This window comes from Leopardus geoffroyi, chromosome B3, assembly GCF_018350155.1.
Source record: "Leopardus geoffroyi isolate Oge1 chromosome B3, O.geoffroyi_Oge1_pat1.0, whole genome shotgun sequence".
Classification (NCBI taxonomy): Eukaryota; Metazoa; Chordata; class Mammalia; order Carnivora; family Felidae; genus Leopardus; species Leopardus geoffroyi.
The window spans coordinates 54,442,437-54,468,326 of record NC_059337.1 but is presented as its reverse complement, the minus strand read 5'-3'; the positions used below and the strand labels follow the sequence as shown (position 1 = coordinate 54,468,326).

Genomic DNA, 25,890 nt, shown 5'->3' with positions numbered 1-25,890 from the left:
CCAGGAAAGACCCATCAGCAGAGATAATGGCTCACCCCATTCTGGATGTCTTTCTACCCCACTGAGAATCAGTGACTCGTTCATCCACTTAATCCTTCATTTTGTAAAACACTGTTATTTATAGTTCCCTGTTTCTCTGTTTCTTTGTCCTTCTCTTTGCCTATCTATACCATCCTCTACCTACCTACCTATTTACAAAAGAAATGCTGCTTTAATAGAAGATAGCCTTAACACATAGGTAGAGTTTTTGCCAACAAGATCAGAAAAATCCATAAACATTTTATTCTTTAATATCTGTGGAGGCTATAGAAGATTTTACCATGCTTCGCTGCAAAAACAAGAACCACTTTGAGAAACACATACTAAAACTCCCATGAGCAGAATGACCGAAAACTGCAGTGAGGATAATGAGTTTCTGTTCAGCGGCATTTGAAGTACCTAGAAGATGTTTAGGAGGAAATGTTAGGTAGAAAGGGATATATGAATGTATGGGTTTGTAGAACAAGAGAGAAGTCTATTTTGAATAAATAAAGTTAAGAGTTTGAGCCATTATGAGATAACTTTGGTGTAGATGGGGGTCATAGAAGAGAGATTGCAGAGAATGAAAGAAGAATTGAATGATCACTATTAAAGTGTTTCAGGGGGCTTCCTTCTCTTTCATAACTATGCTTAATCAATATTACGGCATTGCTTTTCTAATAAAATGCCATTTTTATTACATAATTATAAAACTAAATCATGAGAGAAAATAGTAAATGCAATCCATCATCAGTGTTCACATCTCATCAATGGAATATGCCAAGAAGTCTCTTCCACTCCTGCCCCCTGTCCAACTATTTTTGGATTCTGGTTGTTCCACTATTCTTTTAAAGCCTGAAGTATTTTCTTGGGGACATTTCTGGATAGAGATATACAGAACAAAGTAATCCTTTTCATAAAAATAACAGTATAAAGCCTTCAAGAAATGGAATATGTCTAGATAATATTTCATTATTGTCTCATTTCTTCTGAACCATAAGGTTCTTCATTTCCATTTGTAAGCATTTTAACAACCAACATGAAATGGCTCTGAAAAGACTGCTACTTTTCTTCTATGAGACTTACTACTTTCTTCTTGATTGAAACACTGCTTGGACATAGTGACACTATTTGGACTTTTTATGCTGAAGCTATTTCTTTTAGAAGTCAGATTCTAGGGGTGCCCGGTTGGCTCAGTCAGTTAAACATCTGACTTCAGCTTGGGTCATGATCTCGCGGTTCATGGGTTTGAGCCTCCCATCAGGCTCTCTGCTGACAGCTGTATGCCTGGAGCCTGCTTCAGATTCTGTGTCTCCGTCTCTCTTTGTCCCTCCCCAGTTTGCGCTCTGTCTCTCTTTCAAAAATAAATAAACATTGAAAAAAATTTTAAATAAAATATCTGTAGAATCTGACTTTTTAATTTTTTTAATGTTTATTTATTTTAGAGAGAGAGAGACAGAGACAGAGAGCAAGCGGGGGAGGGACAGAGACAGAGGGAGACACAGAATCCAAAGCAGGTTCCAGGTTCCAAGCTGTCAACATAGAGCCCCATGCAGGGCTCAAACTCACCAACCGTGAGATCATGACCTGAGCTGAAGTCGGACGCTTAACCGACTATGCCACCCAGGCGCCCCTCCAGAGATATTTTAAATTCAACACAATAACTGCATCTTGCGCTATAATTCAAGTTCCTAATTATAAAACCATCTTTTCCTGCTTTCATTACCTCCTTTGTGGTCAGGACTGGTATCTTTTTGTCTGTGTGCATGAAATCTACAGCACAGCATCTTGCAAACCAGATGCATTTGCATAATGAAATTGCCCTGAAAAAAAAATTAAAACTTTTGACGTAGTCTTTAATTATTTGAAAATCTTAAATTATTAGGAAAGAATATTTTAAAAATCTTGTCTTTGTCTTCAATTATTAGAAAATATATTGGGGCGGGGCGCCTGGGTGGCACAGTCGGTTAGGCGTCCGACTTCAGCCAGGTCACGATCTCGCGGTCCGTGAGTTCGAGCCCCGCGTCAGGCTCTGGGCTGATGGCTCAGAGCCTGGAGCCTGTTTCCGATTCTGTGTCTCCCTCTCTCTCTGCCCCTCCCCCGTTCATGCTCTGTCTCTCTCTGTCCCAAAAATGAATAAACGTTGAAAAAAAAAATTAAAAAAAAAAAAGAAAATATATTGGGGCGTTTAACATTAATTTATACATGTCAGTGAACAGAATCGTAGATGTGTCTCACTATTCAATTTCCTCTTAGTGCTTTAAGAGATTTTCTTATGTTTTTCTCCAAGAAACTTACTTATAACTTTTGTTTTAATTGAAACAGGGATTGTTTTTTGACCAAGATTAAAATCATAAACAACATTCATGGGGTGTCTGGGTGGCTCAGTCAGTTAAGCATTCAACTCTTGATTTTGACTTAGGTCATAATCTTACCTGACAGTCGAGATGGATCTCCATGTGGGGCTCCACACTGAGCATGGATCCTATTTAAGATTCTCTCTCTTCTTCCTCTCTTTGCCCCTCCCCTGCTCCCCCCAAAAATAATTAATTAATTAAAAAAATAAAAAATAAAATCATAAACAACATTCACAATGAGTATCATATATGGCAATATGTTAAGAAAATGTATGTACTTTTATTCATGTGCTGAGATAGATGCTCAACAATAGGAATACAAATTACCAAACTGAGCTCCAGAAGTTGCTTTGGCATGAAGCCATTCAGGCAAAACAAAGGTTGACAAAATGGTAGGAGTTGGACAGGAGAAGAATAAAGAGGATAAATGGCATTCTGCAGTTGCTTCTTAAAGGCAGCCATTTTGATGTGTGGATTTTTTCTCACAATCCCAAAACAAACTTTAATTTATACAAATTATATAATTTTGTATATAAATTTTATATATAAATTTATATAAATTTAATATATTAAATTTTCAACTCCTTTTAATGTTGAGAAATGTGTGACATGATCATCCTCACTCCATTCCCTGGCAAAGAAACTAGTACGGCATGAGATATGAGGGGCACAGAGAGGAAGGTAAGGATGAGGAGACACCCAGACATCATAGAAACTACAGATAATCTACAGACAAACTACAGATAATCAAGAGGCATGTACTGACTAAACTCATTTCAAAAAAGGCCATCAGTCATTCTTAACTAACAAAACTATCTATTATCTAAGAATTTACATGAATGGTCCAAGTGTCAGATTCTGATTTCTTTTTTAAGCTATAATAGACATACTAATTTACTTCAAATCAACACACAGAACTCCTGCTTAATCATGAGAGCTGGTTTTTAAAATTTGAAAATGAAGATAGGCATGTATGCTTTTTGTTGCTTTCCTGATGCATATAGAATTTGGGAAAGGGAGGATACTGGGGCAGTAATTTGATCCACTAATAAATATTAGCTTTGATCTCGATAGGGAATTCTTCATTATACACTTGATCATTCAGTACTCAATAAAACACATATATTAATATCCTTAAAATGAAAGTCTCCTAAGATATCCTGGAGTTAATGTGTTCTTACTATTTCTTGGTAATTAAAAAAGAGTGGGGAAGGTTGTACATTAATAAATGCCATTTTAATGTATTTTGACTCAGTTGTGCCAAATGGCTGCCTCATTAAATGTGTTAAATAACCTATCTAGTCAAAAGAGCCTTTAGAACATGACTCCCTAAAGTTTTCTTGTTTCATCTGAAGTCTTAGGGATAGAAATTAAATTGGACTTATAGAATGTGGAGACTTTTGTTTTCATTATGAGAACGATGGATGGAAAGTTTTCTTTCCTTCATTGCTTTGAAGGATGTATTATTGTGTCTTTTGGAGACCTCCAGATTCAGTCTCTTATTTTCCCTTGCAGCAAAATGTCAGATACCCAGAATACTTGAGAAATGGTGAAATCTGGTTAACTCTTTATTTTATTTTTCTGCTGTGTAAGGACATTTTCTGTGCATGGTTGTTTGAACAATCACTTTAGGAGAGGTGGGTAGAAGGAAAACATTATAAAATATATTAGTCCTTTCTCCTGAGTTAGTTGAAAATTTATCAATTTAATAAATATTTACTGATCATCTTTTTGCTAAGTGACATTGGATAAAGAACTGTATGTTTTTGCTCTTATAAAGTTCATTGTTTAATAGGAAGAGAGACAGGGATATGAATGCAATTGTATAGTATATTAGTCAAAATAGGCTGATTGCTATAACAAACAATGTTAATTCTCAATGATTTAACACAACAAGGGTTTATGTTTTGGTTATGTTGCCATCACTGTGGGTATGCAGAGAGGGTGAGGTGGTGTTTCTGCCCTATGCAGCCCATTCAGGCTCCTTCCATCTAGTGGCTGTGACATCTTTTTGGTCCCCAGAGAGCTCCACTAGATTTTCTGCATGTATCTAGCAGGCCATGGAAAAAAGAACATAGAGTATTACAAGGGAGATTTCATGGGCCAGGTCTGGAGGAGCCATCTTTACACATTCCGTTGGTCAGAACTCAGTCATATGGCTGTGTCAGACTTGAGTGTTTTATCCACTTCAAAGGGCTTTAAAGATGATATGTGTGTGTGTGTGTGTGTGTGTGTGTGTGTGTGTGTGTGTAAGTCTGTTTCTGGGGTCTGTCATGATCTATTCATTTACTATTTATCTCTATTATAAGTCTGGTATATGGTAAGTGGAGACTTCTTACTTTGTTCTCTTTTTGCAAAACAGCCCTGACAATTATTGGCTATTTGCTTTTCCATCAAAATTTTAAATCACCATATGAAAGTTCCATGAAAGAGCTTATTCCACAAAGTGTTTTGATTTAAATTGCACTTTGACTATAATTTTATTAGAATTCAATTTGTATCTGATTCACCCCAGACTTCATTACATCATAATTGCTCAATAAACACTTTTATTGACGAAAAACAAAAAGCAAGATGACAATTCTAAGCTTCAGGACAATGTGCCCATTATAAGTTTTAACTATGCTCAGAATTGCAAACTAATTTTATTTTATTTTTTTTCATTATATGAAATTTATTGTCAAATTGGTTTCCATACAACACCCAGTGCTCATCCCAAAAGGTACCCTCCTCAATACGCATCACCCACCCTCCCCTCCCTCCCACCCCCCATCAACCTCAGTTTGTTCTCAGTTTTTGAGTCTCTTATGCTTTGGCTCTCTCCCACTCTAACCTCTTTTTTTTTTTCCTTCCCCTCGCCCATGGGTTTCTGTTAAGTTTCTCAGGATCCACATAAGAGTGAAAACATATGGTATCTGTCTTTCTCTGTATAGCTTATTTCACTTAGCATCACACTCTCCAGTTCCATCCACGTTGCTACAAAGGGCCATATTTCATTCTTTCTCATTGCCACGTAGTACTCCATTGTGTATATAAACCACAATTTCTTTATCCATTCATCAGTTGATGGACATTTAGGCTCTTTCCATAATTTGGCTATTGTTGAGAGTGCTGCTATAAACATTGGGGTACAAGTGCCCCTATGCGTCAGTACTCCTGTATCCCTTGGGTAAATTCCTAGCAGTGCTATTGCTGGGTCATAGGGTAGGTCTATTTTTAATTTTTTGAGGAACCTCCACACTGCTTTCCAGAGCGGCTGCACCAATTTGCATTCCCACCAACAGTGCAAGAGGGTTCCCGTTTCTCCACATCCTCTCCAGCATCTATAGTCTCCTGATTTGTTCGTTTTGGCCACTCTGACTGGCGTGAGGTGATATCTGAGTGTGGTTTTGATTTGTATTTCCCTGATAAGGAGCGACATTGAGCATCTTTTCATGTGCCTGTCGGCCATCCGGATGTCTTCTTTAGAGAAGTTTTCATGTTTTCTGCCCATTTCTTCACTGGGTTATTTGTTTTTCAGGTGTGGAGTTTGGTGAGCTCTTTATAGATTTTGAATACTAGCCCTTTGTCCGATATGTCATTTGCAAATATCTTTTCCCATTCCATTGGTTGCCTTTTAGTTTTGTTGGTTGTTTCCTTTGCTGTGCAGAAGCTTTTTATCTTCATAAGGTCCCAGTAATTCACTTTTGCTTTTAATTCCCTTGCCTTTGGGGATGTGTCGAGTAAGAGATTGCTACGGCTGAGGTCAGAGAGGTCTTTTCCTGCTTTCTCCTCTAAGGTTTTGATGGTTTCCTGTCTCACATTCAGGTCCTTTATCCATTTTGAGTTTATTTTTGTGAATGGTGTGAGAAAGTGGTCTAGTTTCAACCTTCTGCATGTTGCTGTCCAGTTCTCCCAGCACCATTTGTTAAAGAGACGGTCTTTTTTCCATTGGATGTTCTTTCCTACTTTGTCAAAGATTAGTTGGCCATATGTTTGTGGGTCTAGTTCTGGAGTTTCTATTCTATTCCATTGGTCTATGTGTCTGTTTTTGTGCCATGCAAACTAATTTTGAAATCGAGCAAAATAAACCTCAAAATTTAACTGTTGCACTCTCTACCATCCAGTCCACATATAATATTGATTTTATTGGACATTGGACTTAATCATTCAGATATTTAAACAGGACAACATATGTAAAGTACCTAGCACATCAATCAATCTTGTTATAAATAGTACCAACAGATGGTATGGTTGAATACATGGTAATTCCCTTTTGCTAGACCATTATTCTACTTGTTAGCAAAACTCATTATATGCCCATGCATTATTTTTTTATAAATATTTGTTAATGTTTATTTATTTTGAGAAAGAGAGAGAGAGACAGAGACAGAGCATTAGTGAGAGAGGAGCAGGGAGAGAGGGAGACACAGAATCTGAAGCAGGCTCCAGGCTTTGAGCTGTCAGCACAGAGCCTGTCACAGGGTTCGAACCCACCAATCACGAGATCATGACCTGAGATGAAGTTGGATATTCAACCAACTGAGTCATCCACATGCCCCACCCATGCATGATTTTTAAAAAGTAGCCAGGGTAAACAAAACATAAATATTGATATTTCATTTGTGATTTTTAGAATATGATGTAATACTTTTAAATTTATTACTATTTTTAAAAATGAATTAATTTGAGTGCTAAGAGCCCCTAAGCAATCTACAGCTACTATTCCTGTATGGCTGCTTGACTGCTCTCTGAAGTTTCATAGCAGAATACATAAACTTCGAAGTTACTTTTACTAAACATAAGATTATCTTTTAAATATCTAAAAAATTTAATATAGATCTGTAGTGGTGCTTTTCCTAAGAGGTAAATGACTACTAATCTAGGCTAATGAGTAAATTATAGTATTATATAATATTATATGAAAAGTAGCTGTGACACAAAAGATTATTCCAAGGAAAGGAAACAAATACCAACTGTTATGCTTACCTATATAAACATACTGTAATTGAATGACACAATCCCAGGGTTGCAAGTTACCTTGATAAGATTTATTACTATTTCCTTCCTCTCTTCCCACCCCCTTCCCCAAAATGTGTCTGTTTCTAATCAGGAAGAATAAATTTCATGGCTGAAAGCCAGTTTGGAAATCCAGATGGGCAGCAGGAAACCACAGATCTCATTTTCTGCTTACAGGTCCAAATAGAGAAGTTGACATGGTCTATCAAATTGACAGGTCGGTTATTAACAGTTTATTCTTTCCCTGAGCCTGTAGACGGAGGTAAAAGATAAGGAGACTCAGAATAGACCTAATGTAGTACAGTGACATTACAAGTGGTGAGATAGATGTAAGCAGGTCCCAAGCTCTTGTCAGGAAATGGTAAACACCACCTTTCAAGGGGTGTATGAGAAGAAGGAGAAGGAGAAGGAGAAGAAGAAGAAGAAGAAGGAGGAGGAGGAGGAGGAGGAGGAGGAGGAGGAGGAGGAGGAGGAGGAGGAGGAGGGTGGGGGAGAGAAGGGACTGTGCACTGAAACAACATTTGGAGTTGGAGCCATCCTTGATTCCCCTTTCACACCAATAGCCAAGTCATCAGTCAATTCTACTGCCAAGATTTTTCCAGGATTCAATCAGTTCTCACCACCTCTACAGATATCTGGTGCTTTCTTCTTCTTCTCATGTCTTATTCCCCACTACACTACCTTCTTCTCATATCTTATTCCCCACAGTAACTACCCATTTCTGCTCTGCCTACCCTTCCCTCCTACAGTCTGTTCTCTGAGTGTGTCTTTTAAAACATAGTCAGGTCATATCACTGCTTGCCCAGAACTCTAATGACTTCCCATGTCACAAAACAATAGTAACAATCCCAAATCCTTTCCATGGTCTGCTTTCCTGACCTTACGTGATCTAGCTCCCACCAACCCTCTGACTCTCCTCCTTTTACCCACTGTGCCCCAGCTGTACTGACCTTCTTAATGTAACTTGAACATTCTCCAGCCTCAGGACATTGTAACTTTCCTTCCCTTCCTCTGGAACTTTCTACTTCCAGGAATCTACACAACTCACTCCCTCAGTTTATTCAGGTCTAAACTCCAATATCACTTTCTTCATCCCAGAGGCCTTTCTGAACCACGCTATTGAAGATAGCACCATGTACCCCATCATCCCCTGTCCCCTGATGTTGGTCCTATACTTGACCAACACTGCCCAATGACAACATGCCATTGGATTTGCACTGAGATATATAACCACCTCACAGGAGTATGAACTGCCTCACACAGAAGAATCTGAAGCTCTCCCTTTGAGTTGTTATAATCTGCTCTTGGAATGCCAGGAACTAGGTTTCATGGACTTCAGAGGTGTCTTCTCTGAAACCCATCCAGCAAAATAGAGGCCAGAGGCATAGCAAGTTGTGAGAAACCCTAGATAGCACACAAATGACCAAAAACACATATCTTTTGCAATGCATTTATTTCACCTTTACATTACAGAAGCTATTTGCCTAGAGCACTACCTAACACAATACCTTTAAATATATAAACACTTCTAAGAAATTTCAGAAAAAAAATTTAAAATAAATTTTTCCCAAGGAAAATTGCAAAATGGTCTCTTCTCAAGAGCCATGATCTCAGCTGCAGAAAAATCTCAATGGTAATTAAGTCTCAATGATAGCTGGTTGCTATCATGTCACCCAGAACATCTCTGAGGATAGTGAAGACTATGGTTTGCCAACCAGTGCCTGCTGTAGGAAAGACATCTGAATTCTCCCAGTGGTGGGAGAGTTGCCTGTGATGGTTCACAGCCAAGTCCTTCTCTCGGTCTTCCCCTTAGTGGAAGGGAGCTATCTCACCCACAGTTATATTCCCTACCTGGGGACAGCCCACATCTGATGACTAGTCAATTTGGAGATAAAAGGCTTGATGACTATACTTCAGTTTGCGATAATTCTAATGGCTTTCCCAGCTTCAGAGCACCTTATGACTGGCTGTGGCCCTTCTTTCAACTGATTCACCAAACCTTGCTTTCCTCACTCCCTCACAGGAAGTTATGTGCCTAAGTGTGCCTCCCACTTAACTTCCTGCATTCAAATCTCAATCTCAGAGTCTGTTTCCCAGGGTACCCAACCTACAACACTGAAGCAATTCAATCTAATCATTACAGTGGCCAAAAGAACCAGCCTGCACTGTTTGGGGGTCAAGTTATTGCCACTGTGGCTGATTCAGGAACTTGGGAAAATGTACTGACTCTTACAGACTGCTAATGAGTAGTGAGTCGCAGAGCCAGGGCTTAATCCCCACCCTCCCTTTCCAGCTAACTCTTTCAGAAGAGAGCTGGACCCATTGGAATGGCATGCCATCCTCCTAGGCTTCCCCACATTCCAGCCAGACTGGACTTTCAGTTCTTCCAACATGCTGAGCCTTCTCCTGATTCAGGGCCTTTGATTTTGCTATCACTTCTTTCTTAGTAATCATTTCCTGCAATCTTGGCTTTTTGTCAGCCTCAAGGTTTCAGCTTAGTGCTGTATCCTCAGGGAAGCCTTTCTGGAATGACTCTACCAAAGGCATTTCTCCCACCTCACTCAATTCCCATTGAGCTCATCTCCTCCTCCCATTGAGCTTATTTCTTTCAGTGGTCTTACTCTAAATTATCTTGCTTGTTTATGTCTACTACACACAACTATTTTTCATTTCTTCTCTTCCCCTAAAGAATATAAGCTCTGTGAAGGTAGAAATGATGTCTATCCAGTTCACTGCTGAATTCATAGTAGTTGGAACAGCACCAGGCACATGGTAGGTGTTCAGTTAATGTACTGGATAAAAAAACGAACATCCTTTCTATCAGTCTTGTCTCTACACACAATTAGAAGCTATCTGAGGGGTGTCTCGGTTGCTCAGTCAGTTAAGTACCTGACTCTTGGTTTTAGCTCAGGTCATGATCTCAGAGTTCTTGGCTTCAAGCTCCTCATCAAGCTCCACAATGCCAGTCTCTCTCTCTCTCTCCCTGTCCTGCCTTCCCACTCTCACTCCCCCCAACATGTGTATGCTCTCGCTTTCTTTCTCTCTCAAAAATAAATAAACTTTAAAAAAAGTTATCTGAGACAACTTAAAGACACACAAGTACAAGTGCAAAAGCTCTTATACAAGGAATTGGCCAGGGCCCAAATTACAAGGTCTGGAGAGAGTTTTTATTTTTATTTTTTTCCTATTGTCTGTGTTTATAATGCTGGAGAGGGCTGAAGGGGGTGAGGATATTTGTAATATATGAACAAATTGTGAAACTGAGTATTGGGGACGGGAGTGTGGGTGGGGTGGGAGTTTCTATCTGATGCACTGCCTCCAAAGTGACAAACTGATTTTCCTGGAACTGTTCATTTAATGAGAATGAAACTTATATGGAAATATGGAAATAGTTCCATATTTCTAGCTGGGATTCAGAATAGAGCAGTCTTTGAAGCATCAGAGAAAGTTCCAGCTGACCAGCTGTAAGTAGAAGATGGATAGAAATGAGACAAATGTGTGTCTTGATGTGTGCTCCAGAGACCTTGCAGGAATAGAGGATTCACACTCTCATGCGGCATCCTTTCCCCACCAGCCCTACCACACTTGTGAAAGTGACAAGGTGCTCAAACCCGCATGCATCCTCCCAATCCATATGCCTGCTAGCCTCTGCTAGCATGCAGGATACCTGGTAGCACACAGGATACTTGAGGCAGAAGGGGCTCACCCCTGCAGTGCTTTTTTTATGCTGGGTCCTCTGCTTTAACCACAACAGCTCTGCTTTTCATCCATTTTCTGTATTTCACTTAAGAAAGGCAGTATACTTCTGAAGAAATTAAAAACTACTGAATATCCCAGTCCTTCATGTTAGAGTCAAGGAAACCAGAATCCAAAGAGGTGCTTTGAGGAGCTATAGTCCTGTAACAATTAGTGACAGAATCAAACTATGACCGTGGGTGTTGTGTCTTCAAACCCAGCTCCATTTCTCTACCCCATGCCTTATTGCCTATGCCAATCACTTGATATGGCATTCTTTGTTACTTAACTTCCCCCATATATTAATATGATTTCCTCCACGAGTTCTTACAGGCCTTAAATGAAGAACAGAGCACAGCATGGCACCCTTTGTGTCTCTAAGCCCCACATAGCCCAGCCCAGGGTACTATACCCCCTAGGTATTTAGGAAGCCCTTAGTACTTGAATGATTGCAGCTGCCCTCTCCTGGCTGCCCAGAGCCTGAGAAGTAGAGCCAGCTCTGCCCTCTTCATTTGGCACAGTGCTTCCCTCCTGGAGTTGTAGAAAAATGCAGAACTATGAAAAAAGTAGAAGACGTGGTTGCTTCTAAAGCTGATCCATCTGGTCTGTAGAATCTGCTCTTCACTCCTTTCACCCTACCTCCCCTTTTTTTAATGGGGGGATTTGGTGGCGAAATTACAGACAAAAGGGGATATATTAGTAAGCTATTGGTGTGTAACAAATTAATGCAAATTTAGCAGCTTAAAGCAACATGCATTATCTCACAGCTTGCATGGGTTAGAAGTCCAGGAAAAGCTTAGCTGGTTCTTCTGTTTAGGGTCTCACAAGACAGCATTCAAGGCTGACTGCAGCCTCATCTGAGACTCAGAGGTCATCTTCTAAGTTCATGTGGATGTTGGAAGAATTTATTTCCTTATATCTGTGGATCTCGTGACAACTTGCTTTTTCAGGGCCAACAAGAGAAAGAGAATCCTTGCTGTCTGGAGTCTGTGAGCTTAGGGAAAGAAGAATCTCTCTTTTAAAAGGCTACCTGATTAGAGTATGCCCATCTAGGATAATCTCCTTTTGATTAACTCAAAGTCAAGCTGATTAGAAACCTTACTTTCACCTGTAAAATCCTTTTATAACCCAACGGAATCACGGGAGAGCTAGCAAAATCTACTAGTTAGAAGCCAGAAGCAGGTTCTGCCCACACTGTGAGGAAGAAGGTTTCATGAAAGCATGGATACTGGGAGGCAGTGAGCCCTGGGATCATCTTAGGATGCTGCTACCAGAGAGAGGTTCTTAGAAGAAGAATAAAAGCTAACTGAGGTTAATTCAAGATAAGGAAGTGAAGGCTCAAAAGGGTCAGAAGCTTACTCGTGGTTATCTCATGGCAGAACCAAGTCTCTAATTAGGATTGCCTGAAGTTAGGGCTTATTCATTTAATGTCTATGCCCTACATCATATATTTGAAAAACAACTGAAGACTGTTGTGAGGGTCAATGGTAAGAAACCTGGACAGACAACCAAAGACCTGTTTTCTCTTCCAAATCTGTCATCCTAACTATCTGGGTATATAACCTTAGGTAGCTCCCTAACTCTGTGCCTCATTCTTTCTTCCCCACCTGCTTTTTTTTTTTTTTTTAATTTTTTTTTCAACGTTTATTTATTTTTGGGACAGAGAGAGACAGAGCATGAACGGGGGAGGGGCAGAGAGAGAGGGAGACACAGAATCGGAAACAGGCCCCGGGCTCTGAGCCATCAGCCCAGAGCCTGACGCGGGGCTCGAACTCACGGACCGCGAGATAGTGACCTGGCTGAAGTCGGGCGCTTAACCGACTGCGCCACCCAGGCGCCCCTCCCACCTGCTTTTTGTGAGCATTAGTGAAAAGAACAAAGCATTGCAAACAGTAGGTAACTGTAAATGTGCTCCTGAAGGCAAAGTAACACCCTGGAGCAATTCTGGGCAGCACAGTTTTAGGATCAGATTTCTGTTTCATAAAATTTGCTCTGATAGTGGAGTGAAAGACCAAATAGGAAGCTGCTACAAGTGAGAGATAATGTTGACCTGAATCAAGTCCAGAAAGGGCTGGAGGGGAAGGGAAGGGCCTCTGTAGATACAGAACGTATAGAATTTTGTGGTCAGTTATGTGTGAGGATAAATAAGGAGCTTAAAACAAAGTCTAGAATAATTGCTAAAGAGTTAGGAATAAAAGCAACAAGGTTTCCTATGAGAAGATGACAATTCCTATCATAGTCACCATCTCTCTTGCTCTTTGAGGCTCAGAAGAAAGGGGTTTAGCAGAGATGTAATAGCAGGTGAGGTGAATAAGAGCACACCTAAGTCTGGCTCCCATTGCTCTCATTAGCCTGGAACCCTGGGATTGACAGAAGTATCACCTGGGAACTTGCTAGAACTTGTTCCACCCCAGACCTCTTGAATTAGAAACTAGGCATGGAGCCTAGCAATCTATTTTAACAAGCCCTCCTGATGATTTCTATGCACACTAAAATTCGTGTGCTTCTCTAGAATTACAGTTTTGAAAACACATCTACTCATAAAACCTCTGGGCAGTTAGGGAAAATGGATGTATAGCCAGGGATCTGAAATGGGCCAGGACTCAGGTTAAGGAACAATTGGCTAGACATATCAGAATGTAATGAGGAAAAGGTTTACCTTTCATCTCCACCTGAAGATGCTAAGTGAAACCTTTCAAATTCTCAAGAGAAAGAAGATAACTCTGACTCCTGTCATGTTTAAGTCTTGCTCAAAAGGAAAGACAAAATGAAGGAAGGGGGGAAATGCAAATGCCATATAGTGTTGCCTTTGGGAATGCCAGACCTTGCTTCCTCACCTTGCATTTTTAGTTACCATCCCCACAGTTTGCTCAAAGGCCTTACCCAGAATCCCCTGATGTTTTAGAGTCTGTAAGGGCAGAGGGTTGTGGATGGAAGAGGGTGGCATTAAGGATACCCCAACTCTTCTTCTCAGACTCATTCAACCAGGCGAGGATTCCAGTGAAACTTCTAGAGTGAGACATTCACACTTCCCTCATCACTGCAGCAAGAGGATGGGCAAGACCTGGAGTGAGACCTGGGTGTGAGGCTGTTTTCCTGCTACCTGCAGAAGAGACCTCAGGATTAGTTTAATTGTGCACTTCCATCTCTGACCCTTGGATGCCTGGTCCTGAAAAATGAAAGAGACAAGCTAAATGGTATACCTGGTATTTTAATTTTTATCTATTTTTCATGTTCCGGTATTCTTGGCCCTACAGATGATATCAATTTAGTTCTCCTGGCAAGAGAGAATGCTACTCACCTGGATCTATTATCGAGGGAAGATTTTCAGAATTGTGTTGATCCTAAAGCAAGGCAAAGCCAGCCAAACTCATATACTCCAAAAGAGTTCTGTGAATATTTTTATCTTATATATCTAGAGCTAGCATTTTTTTTTTTTTTTTGGGCAGGGGGTGGGGGGAGGCATTAAGTTTCTATTTGACAGAGAGATTTGAAGTATTCAAAGGTGGTAGTTTCTCCAACCTTTGAAGTGGTTCTAGAAGAAAGTTTTGCAATCTTTCAAATGTCTTTGAGACACGGAGAAAAAGCCCTCTTTCTGGAGAAGCACCACAGACCTGCCATTCTTTAACACCTTAGCTTCATCTTCAAATTAAGGCACTGAATAAATTAGGTTGTTTTCTTTTTAATTTTTATACGGTTGTAGCCAAGAGATTCCACAGCTGTGTTTTCCTTCCACACAAAATTAGGTCTCTGCGTTTTAATGTTTCCTTCATTCTTTTTCCACTTGAAAAAATACTTTGAGCAAGACTTAAAGGCAAATGGAATATGAATCAGAGGCATCTTCTTTCTCTTCAGAATTTGGAAGGTTTCACTTGGCAACTTCAGGTGGAGAAGAAAGGTGAGCCATTTCCTCATTTTAAATGTCTAGCCAACTGTACTTCAACTTGAGTCCTGGCCCATTTCAGAGGATTGTAAATCCGTTTTGTCCAACTGCCCAGAGGTTTTGTGAATGGGTGCATTTTCAGAACCAAACATATTAACAAAAGTAAAACATTCACACAGAACTTACTGGGGGAAAAAAAAGACTGCTTTCTCAATTTCAGCAACTATGGTACTCTTTTATTACAACTTGAACCAAAGTATTAATTCTTGAACTGAAATGCACTTCCTTGTTTATTCTCTTACACAAATGCTTGTGTAATTTTGCCTTGCACGTAATCTCTCCCTGCAATTTTTAGAGTAACTGAAAGCAATTTCCAGAATTATTTTGAAAGCCAAATTATTCCTCACAATATTTCTGTGATAAGTATTTGGAACGAGATTGGAATAATTGTTGTCAAATAAGAGTAAGGGCAAAGAAGAAAGAGGCAATAGATTAAGACTACCCAATGAATTACGGTCTGTACTACAGCAGAATTTAGTTCATTCAGTAAATGTTCAGTAATGTTCCCTTTATAAATATAACTTCTTTTTTTTTTTAATGTTTATTTTTGAGACAGAGAGGGACAGAGCATGAATGGGGGAGGGGCAGAGAGAGAGGGAGACTCAGAATCGGAAGCAGGCTCCAGGCTCCGAGCCATCAGCCCAGAGCCTGACGCGGGGCTCGAACTCACGAACCGTGAGATTGTGACCTGAGCTGAAGTCGGACGCTCAACCGACTGAGCCACCCAGGCGCCCCTTCTTTTTTTTTTTTTTAAACAAAAAACAATTTTATTGTCTCACAGTTCTAGAGGATAGAAGTCTGAGATCAAGATGTTGGTAGAGTTGGTTCCATCTGAGAGTTGTAAGATGGTTACAGGTTTCTACTCTCACTTCTGGTGGTTTGCTGGCAATCTTTGGCATCATTTGACTTGTAGAAGCATCATCCTTATCTCTGCCTTGTTCTCATGGCATTCTCCCTATATGAGTATCTGTGTCCAAATTTCCCCTTTTTTAAGAACATCAGTCATATTGGATTAAGGCCCACCCTAATGACCTCATTTTACCTTGGTTACCTCTGTAAAAACTATCTCAAAATAAGATTATATTCTGATGTACCAGGGTTAGGACTTCAATATATGAGTTTTTGAGGAAGGTGGGGAGAAAAATCCAAAAACAAAACAAAACAAAACCGTGTAATATAATAGCAAAAACACGTTTATTATTGATTTAAAAGTATTTAAGCATCCACTACATGTGAAGCATTATGCCCATGTGCCCTTTATAGGAATAATCCTATCCCAATATTTTCCTAATTCTTCCTAACATACATTCTGAATGTACACAATCACATTATCAGGAGGGACTGTTTGCTACTCTGAATCCAAAAAGAAAAAAAGGAGAAGAGGGAAGAAAAATAGAAAAATTAACAGAAGTCCAAGAAGGCACACTAGAATGATTTTTATCCTTCAGCTGTAATAGAGAAAAATGAAAAGTTTCCCAAAACAGAACCAAGATTTTTCCCTACCCCCAATTAGCAGTGACTTTTACAGAAGAGCTTCTGTGCAATTTATCTTGGTGTAACTCCTGATTCAGAAAATCCTTGGGGCGCCTGGGTGGCGCAGTCGGTTAAGCGTCCGACTTCAGCCAGGTCACGATCTTGCGGTCCGTGAGTTCGAGCCCCGCGTCGGGCTCTGGGCTGATGGCTCAGAGCCTGGAGCCTGTTTCCGATTCTGTGTCTCCCTCTCTCTCTGCCCCTCCCCCGTTCATGCTCTGTCTCTCTCTGTCCCAAAAATAAATAAACGTTGAAAAAAAAAATTAAAAAAAAAAAAAAGAAAAGAAAATCCTTGCTATGAAAGACTAGGTAACTTCAGAAGATTAAGATATTATAACTGAAATATGTATTTTATAGATAGTACAATACTCTCCTACTTAAAAGGATAAAAGATTGCTAGATCTAGAAAGGACTCCAGAGATCATCTGCTTCAGGCAGGTAGTTCCCATCCTATATTGTTTTAATATAGTTTTTATTGTTACTTAGGTATAGTAGGGCCAACAGGTCAGGAAACAGCTGCCATTGAAAAGGCAGTATGTACTATTCACAGATCCCAAGATAACAGGGCGTGTGATGCCATGAGGGAGAGGCATATGGAGAAAGTACAGACATCAGGCAGAGGCAGAGGGAGAGGGAAGAATTCTGGACAAGAGCTGGGGGGAAGAAATGGGCAAGGCCGGGTAAGCAGGTTTAGGATTGACTAGCTCGAATAACTTCAGCAGAGTCTAGGATTTAGGCACTACACCTAGTTTTCTGGTACCTGGCCCTGGGGGTGATTAGGACAGGTGGATAATGGCTCAGAGTGTGGCAGCCTGATAAAAGAGGTAATTGTGATGTGGGCTCTATCTTCGCCAGTTTGCATTTGAGAAGTGTGCACCTGGACAAATTATTTTCTATCTCTAGGACTTGACTAACTCTTGGAGGGGCAGTCCCTCTAGGGCCAGCAAGGCCCAAATATCAAAATGTCAGAACACAGAAAATAAAAGACATAGTTAACATACATGTGTCATTTCTAATTGATAGGATAACCTAGATGGGATGTTGATAAGGATCCTGGGATCATATATGGGCTCAAAAAAAAAAAAAAAAAGAATTATGTTCGATTTTCAATGTCTGCTATGGACACTGGGTGGGGTGTGACCATGTATTGATCATCACACATTTAATCCAACTCTTCCTTATTTAGATGATACAGATGGGGTCCAGTGAGGTAGACTGACTTGCCCAAAGTCACACTGCTAGTTAATCACAGGTCGGTAAATATAACCCAGATCTTTCTGACTCCTAAATTAATATACCCTGCTAAGCATACTGGCTATAAACTACTCACAAAACAGAGGTACTGGGTGTAGACATAACAGGATTCCAGCACAGTCCCCTACAACATCCCACATCACCTATAATTTTTGAAGGAAGACATTTTTTTGTTCTGTGTCCTATCCCTGATTAATTATTCCCATGAAGTGTTCTGCAAGTTCTTCTTTAAGCTGTGACATCCTTATGGGTCTGTTGTTTTTCATGATGATCATGCTTGTTCTCCTTTGTCAATGAAGCTCCCAGCCTAGTCAGAGACTCTCCAACCCATCCAGAGTAGTTGGTATTCTTCCAGGGAACCTGGATAGCAAGCAGAGTGCTGAAGAGTCTACCCTCCTGTCCCAATTAGTTAACTGGTTCTTTCACCAGACTTTCTTTCATGTTCAGCTCTTGATATCAGTTTCTCCTCTTGACATGCCTGGTCCTGGCTGTAGCAGTATTAGTCTCCTCCACAGTCAAAATGATCCTGGGATATATTGTGACTTATTGAGGGAAAGTATTTCTCAGTCTTCTAGAGTAACACTCAATGCCCTGGGCTGTAGGGCAGAATTATGAACATTCAGCACTATTTACTCATTTATTGTCTGTCAGGAAAGCATGCAGTAGTGAGCATGTACTATATATAAGACACTTCTATATATAGATATACACTATATATAAGACATTCTGGGGGTTTTAAAAATGGGTAAGAAATGGTTCTTAAAATAATAATCAAAAAGGGGAGATCAAATAAATAGTGGTAGAACTAGGATTATGGCAAGGGCTGGCTAGCTGGTCACCCAACCCATCTCCTTTAATTCCTTGTTATGGTGTATGATTAAATTTCCCAACCTCCCATGTGGTTAGCTGTGGCCAGATTACCGAGTTCTAGTCAAAGAAATGGAGAGCCAAACTTATATATACTTCTTTCAGGTCTGGCCTATAAAAACTCACTTTAAAAAATCCTTTTCTGCTCTTTCTTTTTCTCTCAGCTTGTTACTGACAAACATAGAAATCTTGGAAGCGGCATCTTAAAGATGACAGAGCCATAAGGTAACAGGATCCTGGGCCCTATATCACCACTTGGAAGAAAGCAGCACACAAATCACTAACGCACATTTGGATTTTCCTGAAAGAGAAGTAAGCTTCCATTGTATTTAAGCCTTTATAGATTTGGGGATTGTTATGACAGATAGCATTATCTCAATTAATATAAACTAGAATCCAAGTATCCTCAATCCTAGTTCAGTTCTGTTCTCTTCAAATCACAAACCCACATGAAATAATTTGGTAATGCCCCAATTTTAACCTTAATAAATACAAAATTCACATTCTAAGTCATTAAAAAGAATACATGAGGAGTCAAAATAAATTGGTATTAAGAAGCAGCACCTTTTGGGGCACCTGGGTGGCAGTCAATTCAGTGTCCAACTTTTGATCTTGGCTCCAGTCATGATCTCATGGTTTGTGGAATCGAACACTGCATCAGTCTCTGCACTGACACCATGGAGCCTGCTTGGGATTCTCTCTCCCTCTCTCTTTGCCCCTCCTTCACTCTCTCTCTCTCTGTCTTTCTCTCTCTAAATAAATAAACTTCAAAAAAAGAAGGGGCACCTGCAAAGCATGAGTGTGTGAAACAATGGAGAAACAAACCCAGTGTCCAGTTTATTACACAGTTTGTACTTGAGGCTTTATTTGCCATTGCAGGATTCCAAGGTTGAAGAGTATTCTGAGGGTTTTAATAAGAGGTTTCCCTTGGTTGATCTGGATGTGGAATGCTACAAACTCTCACCTCCCAAGGCTCCTTGTTTGTACCTCTTGAAATCGCAAATTAAATCACCAAATACTAGTGATTCCCATGGTAGGACACAAACTATTGAGACACATGGCTGACCCTAACTGCCTCCTCAAGCACAACTGATGGACACTAAAAAGGCTCACACAAATGGCAGGCCAGAAGCACAGGCAAATCTATTATGTAGACATAATTTTTCTTTAATATATTAAAATTTTACTTTTAGAAACATTCTCCACCCTTCTCATACTTACTCTCTGGAGCCTCAGTACATGTATTCTCTTAGCTAGATGCCCAGGGTCCCCAAATTTAGCACTTTTCACTGGCCCTCCTTTTTAAGTGTCACTGCCTACCTCATCTTTTATTCACATATTAAAAAGAAGAAAACTACCCAAATTATGAGCTAAAAAAAAACAACTAAGGTAAGCGTGGGAGTGTCTACCAGGTTATGCATGTTATATTGCCTGGAAGAGAACCTAGTCCATTAGGTTACATCTGCCTACAATTAACTGCATAACACCAATTAGCTGGGTCCAAAAGGAGGCAGTAACTCAGAGAATTGTCAATGGAATAGGAATAGGAAAGTAGAGATCTCTAGGTAACAACATCCCTGGCTGCCCAGAGTAGGTTGCAGGAAAAAGGGCGGTGGTAACTTCCTTAGGAAAAGAATATCTTGCAAAAGAGAAGGGAGAAGCTGTTAGAGCAAATATTGCCTATTCTGCTTAAGAACAATCCTAACTTTATGACATCTTTTCCCCAAGAATACATGTGTAAGCAAAAATAGTAAACTGCACACACCCATGAGAATTGAATAGATCATATACGTTGCACAATGTACATTGCAAAATACCAAAGTTCATTCTTATGCTGTAATATTTAGCATCAATAGTTAAGAATGCCCTTGGTAAGTTGTTTGCCTGACTGAAGAAACAGCATCCTGTTTTTTATAAATATTTTGAGGGGGTAGAAATAATAGCTTTTGTTATTTTGTCTTGTTTTTATAGGGTACTTTGAGACTAGCTTATGAATTTGGGCTTGTTCTGATTTATAAGTGACATTTGGATGAGTCTGCAGTTGTTCCTGGAATTTATACCACAGGGATTCCCTTTCTGTCCTCCTTAGTTAATTATCCAACATATCACACATAAATGCAATGAGAAGGCAAACATTTAAATTATTTTCAAAAGGAAGCTTATGTTGGAAAATATTTGAGCTACATCCATCTTGTGGGTTTCTTTGGTCTAATTCAAGCATTCTTTCATAATTTAGTTTTCCTGATAAATTATTACTCAAAAGCATTTAAGCTTATTGTTCTTTCTTCAGAGTACTGGTGGTAACCCAACAAGCATTCAGACGTTGCCTCTGACTTCAAGGTTTGGTAACCTCACCACACTATTTAATGAAATGCTTCATGTAAAAGGTCACCCTTAAGATATCAATTCCTGAGAGGGAGAAATTTCCCACTCTGCTGACAAGTTAGTTTCTAAGATCTAGAAAGGACACTTGAGAGATAAAAAAATGCAGAGAAGAAGCTCCTTCTAGAAGCCATGGATATTTGTCCCTTTGGTGACCTGAATGACAAATCTGGGTAGGACAGGCAATGGGAAAGTGATCTGCCTGCCAGAATATCAGCAGATGTCCTCCTGGATGCCTCATCTGTATTGCACTAAAAACACATGGAAGTTGTTTTCCACAGAGGCAAAACTCTGCCCCAAATTTGGCACTAGATGAGTTCCATACTGGGTAATTACTGGGAAAGTTTTTTCCTTCAATACCACTGTAATTATGCCACTTCCTTGATCAAAAATATCCCATGGTGTGGTACTGCTATTGTCTGAATATTTGCATACTTCCCAAATTTATGTTAAATCCGAACCCCCACCGTGATGGTATTAGGAGGTGGAGCTTTTGTGAGGTGATTAGAGAAGCGTCCTCATGGATAGGATTAGTGCCCTTATAGAAGAGGACTGAGAGAGCTCCCTTGCCTCTCCCATCAGGTGAGAACACAGCAAGAAAGCACCAGCCAAGAATGAGGAAGTGGGCCCTCACTACAACACCATTGTGCCAGCACCCTGATCTTGGACCTCCCAGCCTCCAGAACTGTGAGAAATGAATTTCTGTTGTTTATAAACCACTCATCTATGGTATTTTGTGACAGTAGCCCCAACAGAACAAGAGAGTTAGGCAGAATAATGGTCCCTAAAAGATGTTCATGTTCTAATCTCCAGAACCTGAGAAGATGTCGCCTTACATGGCAGAAAGGCCTTTGTAGATGTGATTGAGGTGATGGACCTTGTGACGGGAGATTAATGTCAATTATCCAGGTGGATCCAATATATTTACATGAGTCCTTAAAAGCAGATAACTTTTCCCAGCTGTGGTCAGAGAAATGCCAGAAAGAGAAGAAAATGTAACAGCAGGGTCAGATGGCTCAGAGCATGGAGCCTGCTTCTGATGTTCTGTCCTCTTGTCTCTCTGCCCCTCCCCCACTCATGCTCTGTCTGTCTCTCTCTCTGAAAAATAAATAAACATTAAAAAAAGTAAAAAAAAAAAAAAAAAGTCAGAGAGTTGAAGTGGAAGGAGAGATTTGAAACATGAAAGGGACTTTTACTGCTTTACTCAAAGTCCTCCAAACCTATCCTGACTGTTCCTACTACTACACCTTTTCTCACACTGTTCCTCCTCTGCTTCTCCCATTTGAATCTTAGCAGCCTGTGGTTTGCATGCTATTCTGGTACAACGCCAAATCCAACCCATAATTCTCTAATTTTGCACTCCTGCACACTTACTGCTTCACTGCACGGTACATGTAGCACAGAGATTCTCAAACTTGTTGGTCTAAGGATTTCTTTACATTCTTAAGAATAATTAAGAACTTCAAAGATCTTTTGTGTAAGTGAGGTATACTTGTAATATTGATAGTATTAGGAACTAAATAAAATTTTAAAACAATTATTAATTTATTTTAAAATAACGATAATGCCATTTCATGCTCAAATAACATATTTTAGTAAAGAAAGCTGTGTTTCCCCAAATAAGAAAGTTTAATGAGAATTGTGGCACTGTTTCATGGTTTTGCAAATCTCTTTGTTGTCTGGCTTAGTAGAAAACAGCTAGATACTCCATCTATGTTCCATCTATTGCTATATATCATTTTGGTTAAAATATCTGAGGAAAATTTGGCATCAAACTAATTGCAATTGTAAAAGGAAGATTATTTTAAATGCATTTCCAGATAATTCTAGATACTCTTCTTTGATATTACACCAAAACTCAGTAAGTAGTAGTAGTAGTTTCTTAAAGGTTAATTGCATTGTAGAATGACAAACTATATCAGTTAATACCCTTATATTAGAATCCACTGGTTTCCCTTGCACTTTGAAAGGAGTTTTTCCCCATCCATGATTTTATAGCATGCATGGTTGGTCATTTGGAAAATGCTGGTTTATTCAGTTATGCAAATCTTACAAGTGTTGACACAATTTATTATGCAATATCAAAAAATTGTGTTTATTAAAATCACCACCAGTCTCATCAGAAAAGTATTTATGTATTGAGAAGCTGTCGAGTTCATAGTGGTGAATACAAGATTTCAAAAGTTCTAATTTTCTCTTGAAAGCTTAAATTTTATTGTTGTCAACAAATATTGTCAGTTATTTTGCTTGATGTGACAGCTCATTTCATTCATTTTTGAGAGAAAAAAAAAAAGTGCTGCCAAATATCCAAGTCTGAAAACCCAAAGTGACCTAATTTGTCAGTCCTTATTTCATGAAAAAAGTGGCAAGTCCAGCTTACAACTCAAAGTGCAATGAGGGAAGTCATTGACACTCAATGAAACCCATGAAATGCTTACATCTAGAACAGATTTCCCTATAAGTGAGCATCAAAGTTTCAAATGTTCCATTCAGTGTTCCTTCACTTAGAGTAGTCAAGTCCACACAGGCATGTGCCAGCCCCAAGAGAAATGGGTAATGTTACCATACAGATCCTGCTTGGCTCAAGATGGTAGGGAGGCAGAGCTGAAGGCAAAGTTGGTCTGGCCTTCTGTTTTTTTCTACATCCTCTCCTTCTGAGTCATAGAAATCAGGAGATGAGGAAGAGTATATAAGGAAGGGGCTCTCCCTTGAGCTGGTTCAACGTCTTGATGTCAAGCTAAGATTGAGCAAAAGGAAGAGGAGATCTAGGGAGGAGTTCCAGTAGAATCAACTAAACTGAAGCAGTGGGATTCCCAAATTCATCCCCCACCCCTTCCCATTCTGTTCTTTAAGGACACCAGGCCCCAATCAGAGAGATGTAATAATCAGAAAAGAACCAACATAAAACACAACCCAGAGAGACAGCAGACAGGGGGTGGAGAGAAAGGAAGGGAAGACAAACAAAAGGAAGATAAAGATAAATTTATCTTTTTCTAAATAAAAGTTAAATAATTTAAACAAATAGTTACAGCTTCAAAGAAATTTAAAACTTAAAAGGCCTAATAAGATATAAAAAGGAATTATAAAACAAAGGAAGATGATAAACAAATTCATATAGCAAGTTAGAAAAGAACATATTACATACAGGGATATCATAATTAAATAATAAAAATAGAATAAGTACAATTTGAAATTAAGCCTATAGAAAAGTATACAGAGAAAATGCAAAAAAATCACAAAGGTATATAATTTATAGAAAAGACAATTATGTGTAAAATATATAGAATACTCCATCTTCCTAAAGAATATAGGGGGAAAAAAAGCAAAAGTATTCAAAAATCTACTAGAAGACATTTTTTTTCAAATATTTGAGTCTGTAGACAGAAAAAAAAAAAAAACTGCCTACTGCCAAGAAAAATCAATACAAAAAACTACTGTGGCACATCCTGGTGAAATTACTTAACTTTAAGGATAAAGAAATAATACAGGCATCCAAGCAGAAAAAAAGAAGCACAGTGTTAGTGTTAAAGAGGGAAATTGGGTCTTCCTCAAACTTGTCCATAGCAATAACTCTTACTACCAGAAAATAATGGAACAGTCTGTACAAAATTGAAGGGAAGTATGCCCAGATAAGTTGTTTTTCAGATGTAAAGGCAACAGGCATTCTCAAACATGCAAAAACCCACAGACTATAGCATCCATAATTTGTTTATCAGAAAAAGAAAAACTTCTGGAAAACAAAAGCAGGCTAACTAAGCAATAAATCAAAATTTAAAACTTGGGAATAAAGAATCTATGGTTAAAAAAACAACTGTGACATGTAGTAAACAAATTTAAATATAAAATTAAGACTAAACAATTATAAAAAATATGGTTATAGTAAAACTATGGCTATTACAAATCTTTACATTATCAGAATAACATAACAAAAGTCGGAAACTAGAGAAAAGGCAAGTTGGAATAATGTTGAAGTGTGCTAATTTTCTCTTCACCTACAGCAAGGGATCAAAAGATGATCTGCATCGGTATCTGGATGATATATCTCCCTCACAGAAGGATAGTGCCTTAGATTGCTTTCTGAAGATACTATCAACAAATCTGTTGATCAGTAGTAGTGTCTTTGGGGTCAGGAGAAAAACAAGTTGCTACCACATCTCCAAAGTTAACAAAATAGGCATCTTAAAGAATGGAGACATAATTTGGCTTCAACCCCTGAGATGGATTTGTTTGGAGGCAAATCTATGGTTAATAGGGTTTTCATATTCATCTCAAAAAGGATATGTGTAGGTTAAGAAAATGTTTCCTATTCCCTTGTGATTACTAGGTTATACAAGAGCTGTCAGCAAAATGCTTGAAAATTTTTTCTTCCTGATTTTGTTTATGGTTTTACAAAAAATAACCATATTGACTAGGCTAGCTTTACCATTGGTGGTCATTTTTTCCTATTTAGCAGTGTTATAATTGGATACATGAGAGTGATTCATATGACCACACTTACATGACAGCAAAAGCAGAAAAAGAGTACATGAGTACATGTGGTATAATTTGGCTAGAGAAATGTATAAATATAAAATTACAAAGGAAGATGAAATTTCCAGTGAGTAAACAATTCTGCATAACGTGTCCCTGCTATATAGATAACTCAGAGGAAGCACAATTAGAAGATGGACTTGCACATTTGTTTAGATTTCATTTCAGAAATACAACAGAGCTGAAAGAACATGGGCACTGACATCATGTAAACCAGATTCTAAATTCTAGCACTGCCTCTTTTTTATTGAATATCTTTGGACAAATTAGGCAATT

The 25,890-nt window shown here is 39.1% G+C and overlaps 1 long non-coding RNA gene across 1 annotated transcript in view; it reads left to right on the top strand.

Moving 5' to 3' along the window:
• The window catches only part of LOC123583050, a 67,398-nt gene extending 45,593 nt beyond the window's left edge, over window positions 1-21,805 (top strand). Inside the window, exons 3-6 of the long non-coding RNA XR_006704719.1 lie at window positions 14,083-14,305; window positions 14,915-15,006; window positions 18,867-19,014; window positions 21,667-21,805. This is a non-coding gene — a long non-coding RNA (uncharacterized LOC123583050). The remainder of the gene's footprint in view (window positions 1-14,082; window positions 14,306-14,914; window positions 15,007-18,866; window positions 19,015-21,666) is intronic.
• Window positions 21,806-25,890: the final 4,085 nt, after the last annotated feature.